The 5,316-nt window shown below is 29.3% G+C and overlaps 1 pseudogene; it reads left to right on the forward strand.

Moving 5' to 3' along the window:
- Positions 1-459: 459 nt before the first annotated feature.
- LOC149177187 (uncharacterized) lies at positions 460-964 on the forward strand (annotated as a pseudogene).
- The last annotated feature ends 4,352 nt before the right edge of the window (positions 965-5,316 follow it).

Here is a 5,316-nt window from a genome sequence, read left to right on the forward strand (position 1 = left end):
TGAAGCCACTGTGCCCTCATCACAAGATCTCTCGAATACAGAAAAACAACAGAGAAGATCGGTTAAGGTAATTTTGTGTGATTGGATTATAGCTGAGGCGGTTATTCTCTTTCGGCTTTCAAAATGAAGGTATATTTATATATTCTCATGTTTTAATGGTGTTGTGTAGTTTTTACTGTTTTTTATTTTAAATATTGGTAAATTTTATTATAATTTAGTTTTCAAACTAGTGGATAGCTAGTAGTTATTATTATTAGCTGCTCTGGGTTAATGCAGATTATTAGTTGTTCTGGGTTAATGCAGATTGACTCTCACTATTGTTAAATTAGTAATAGCGTCATCAATGACAATATCTTAAAATGTAAACTTACTCATCACGATTGTCAAACCAACTTTTCTTTGTGTTAATGATTTAAACACCGTATATAAAATGTCATTAACCATTATTTCAATGTGCAGAAAATGGTGTTTAAATCGACCATGGGGGACCGAGAGAAGCAGAGCGAAAGCCATGAAGGCTGTGTAGAATGTGGAGGCATGAATCATTTCCTGTGTCCTCCATGACATTTACTATGTGTTAGTTGCATGGTTTTCTTTACTAATTCTTTGAATGCTGCTCTGTTTCAGTGGACTCTGTTACAGCGGATATGAAGGAGGGAAAAATAACTGTGGTGGGAGAAGCAGATCCTGTGCGTCTTGCGAAAAAACTGAGGAAATTGGGGTACATCACGGAGTTGCTGAGCGTGGAAGAGAAAAAGGAAGAGAAAAAAGGCGCTGAGAAGAAAACAGAGGAGAAGAAGCCCCCTGCTGAGAAGAAAAAAGAGGAGAAAAAGAACGAACAGCCAGCTATTATTACAGATTTATTTCATGTGTATCCAGAAAGTGGGTACTGGCCTTATGAGGATACCCATATCAATACAAAATTGTCAGAGATGAGTATCCCACTTTTTGCACTATTATGTGAATCCATTTGGCTTTGGGCCTTATAAAGCACATCCATGAGAGATTGATTGAGTATCCCACTGTTTGTAACATATTTGTGCCTTGGAGGTATGACATTTGTGTCAGTATTCGTCTGCAGGATCTACTGCTTTAGGTTTAGGTACCTATGCTACGTCTGCTTCTGCTCTGGCTTCCTGCCTTAGCTGCACATGGTGGATCTGTAGATTCTCCCGTGACTTCAAGCTAAATAAGGCATACCACGGAGGGCAAGCCATAAATCCCAGGGATTTTAATGCCTTATAGTATGCTCTCTTATTTATGACCATACCATTTCATGCCATGGTTACGGCATCTACACATCACTGATTTCACGTGTACAGTGGGACCCTGTTACATAGATTGAATCTCGGAGGCATAGGTGAGTTGGCCAATCGCAAGTACGTGGTACTATTTTACATTTAATGCCATTTATCTTTGGGCGAACCAAAACCAAAACGTAGTTCAACGAAAACAAGGATCCTGATAATCTCTTGACTTCTATGCTCGTAGCAAGAGTTATTGTTATCCTCAAAATACCCCTGGAATAGTGTTCAATAACCTCCTCTTACCACCTTACCATATTTCACCTTGCGGGAAATCTTCTTGACTAACTAATATATATTCTTAAAAATATAATTTTAATAATTTAATCGTAAATTATATACATGAAATAGAATATTAAAGTCGAGTAGGTGCTACAGGTAGAATGCTAAAATCAAATATAATGGCGACATTGTATAAAATGACGGTATCATTTTCTAATAAAAAATTAATAAAAGATTAATTTAATAAACTTTATATATATTTTAGGTTATAATTTAGTCCTAGTTTGTGAGTGAGATTTGGTTATTTGTGATATGGAAATCAACAATAATATCATTGTCATTTGTATCTTTTTTCTCAAGTATTTTTTAAATTATATATAATTATAATTATAATTATAGATATATTATATTAAAATTAAAATATTATAAATATTTTTTAATATAATTAATACATTATTAATATATATATATATATATATATATATATATATATATAACACTAAGGTGTGAATGCATCATATATTATTAATTTCACATGATTTTATAAGCCTTGAAAACACCTTATTAAATACATAGTGTTACATAATTAAAATACGTCTATACATTATATTTCTATATACAAATGGTATTTCATTAAGTAATTTACTTAATAAAATGTTTTTTTCACTATTATTTTAAAATAATTTTTTTATTATAAATTATTAAATAATTTTTACATATAATTAATAGTATTCAAATAAAATTTATAATGATGATTTTTAACGTTTATTGAGATTAATATGGTCTATCGGATTTTAAGAAGAAAAAGAATCTAATTGTAATCATTCAAAATCTTATTTCTATGCTTAGAAAAAAAGGAAAGAAGCACACCAAAATCACTATAGTTGGGCTGACTTAACAAGTCAAGAAGATTGGAAGTGTGACAAATGTTAAGGAAATGAGAGCAGATGTGAGTAAGGGTTGGACAATCTAAAAGAAAGTGTTTTCATCCTCCACCCTCTGAGTATCGCACAATTGACAGATTCTATCTTCCCAGCTAGTCTCGGCAATAGCATTAAATATTACATTCCGATCGTACGTGTCAATTCAATCGGAATTTGGTTTTTGTTTGTATCATATTTGTTAAACTTTTATGTTTTTAAAAATAATATGTTATAAAATATAATTTATATTTAATAAAAAATAATTATTTTTACAATTACTTAAAATATTTTAAAATACATATTTATGAATTAAAGATTATAAGTTAATTAAAATGTTATAATAATTTAAATTTTTATTTTTTTTTATAAATAATAATTATTGACATATGGATATGATATAATTTTATAAAAAAAAAATTATATATAATTTATAAAAAAATTGACAAAATTCAACATAAACATCAAACTTATTATTTAAATCTCATTTATTATTATCATTTTTTTTATAAAGAAGAAATACATTGAATATAAAGAATAGATTTTAATCATTGAAATAATGGTATCTATATTAATACCAAATAATAATGTTTATGTTAATGTGATTATAATAATGATAATTCATGTTCATTGAGATCAAAATTAGTTTATCTCATTTTTAAAAACCAAGATTATTTAAATTTTTTACAAATTTTGTTTTTAAAAGGGAAAGTTTATTTAAATTCATTGAAATCTTGTTTTTATCCTTTAAAAGTTGTAAGAGAAGCATTCCAAGATTATCATAGTTTTTTAGATTTGGGAGGTTAGAAAGGTAAATGAGTTTTAATTTGAGAAATTGATTTTCATCTTCAACCATCACAAAGGTGACAAATTTTTACATCCCACGGTTTTAGGAATTTTCCCAATGACCACTGTAGTTATGTAGTTCATGGGAGTTGGTTCTTGTTTTAGTAATGTTGATTTATTTTTATACTAGTTAGAACTAAAAGATATTTTTGATCTTTTAGAATCTGAGTTACTCCCTCGTAATATCTTGGCTTCCTTTTAATGTCTAACTCTTCTTTGCACCACAAATCCTCTTTAAATTTAGATACAATTATATTTTTAATATTGTCTGTATGGGTAGGATGACATCCTGCTATATTCCCTAATGATTTAACCAACACATCATCTTGATGGCATCTTTGCTTAAGGTGTTGATAGTAATGGATAGAGTTCAATTTTTTTTTGGGGATTCTCTTATCATCCATGTTGTTTATCTTGTTCATATACATTAGGTCCTTAACCATAGTTGATCTATAAACTATCATGGATATTCCACTAGATAGTCCATCAAAACATATATGTTACTTAAATATAAATCTATACTATGAAGGGTTAATTCCTTTAGATTCTAGATCCCTTATTACCAATTTTGTTGTTTATGTATGCAATAAATTAAATGTGAAAAATAAAGAAAAGTATTCACAATCACTCACAAACCACAATGAATGCCAATTATTTTCTGGAAAACCCTTTCAAAAGAAAATTCATTCGAAAGGTGAATCTACTATGTCCTCTTTTATCTCGAATTGAAATAATGCAAGTGCAAAGGAGAAGACATTATCTATGTAGTTACTTGAGACATGTGGTCCATGGGCTATTACAAAATGTAAACCATCTCAATTGTGCTCTCTTTGTCTCTATCCACTCTGAGCTACCTAAACTTGACATGTGGCACATATTCTATAAGGTATTGTAAAGTTCAATAGGATACTTAATTTGTTCTACCTAATGGAATTTACGTAAGACATTATGTTGCATTGAGTTGTGTACATTATGTTACAGGGCTCCAAAGATAAATAAAGGAATTGTTAATATATATATATATATATATATATATATATATATATATATATATATATATATATATATATATATATATATATATATAAAATAAAACTTAAATAATACTACACCACTTATGAATAAATTTTTCATCTCTAAATGTTAGTAGTTAAGTGGTAAAGGCTCAAATCATTATCTATTTTTGCAGATTTTCTTATATGGCATGTATAGTGTACTTTTCTTTTTCATAAATTCAACTTTAGTTTTCTTTTTCATAAATAAAAAATTAAAATAAATCTAAATCCATATATATGCTCTCTTCATGTACATGATACATCTATTATTATAACTAAGCAAAGTTCCTTGGTAATGATATGTTTTTTCATGCGTGCAACATTGAGTAAGATATAAATATAAAAGTAACTTAACTTGCAAACTTGATAACTTGTACATGAAACAAATAAATCCATTCTAACTACATTCCTCAAACCTGATGTAACATTGATAGAATATAACATCAAATCCACATCATGAATTTAAAAGTCAATGAAGACATTGTCATACACACAAGTTCAAATTCATGTATTTGTATTCCAAATTTGTCTAATTATACATTTTTCTTTTCTACAAAATGGAACTTCATTCCCAACATAGATAATGGAAGTTCATGCCCATGAATGACATTATGGAAATGCCGCCTCACGACTGATCTAGAAATTGGGTGTATAAGTCACCATCGCCACTCTTGGCACTCCCAAGTGCATTTCCAAAGTGATATTGCTGCAAAAATTCAATAACCAATTAGTTGTAAAATCCAAAATGCATATAATCAATTTCGTTAATTAATGATAAGTTTTTGATCAATTACTCATTCTCACCATGAAGATCTAAGGCAATGGAGAAGATTGCCCTTCCTGGGTAGATGGTGGAGCACTTGGTGATGGATATAGGCATGGTTCAGGTGTGATGGATAAAGGCATGGTGGGAGAAAAATTGGAAAAATGTAGTGGTTTGGGGCGATGATACATCCCCGTTAGTTGTAC

The sequence above is a fragment of the Pinus tabuliformis genome, chromosome 4_1, assembly GCF_031772625.1.
Source record: "Pinus tabuliformis cultivar Carrire ecotype Pingquan chromosome 4_1, CPIR1, whole genome shotgun sequence".
Taxonomy (NCBI): Eukaryota; Viridiplantae; Streptophyta; class Pinopsida; order Pinales; family Pinaceae; genus Pinus; species Pinus tabuliformis.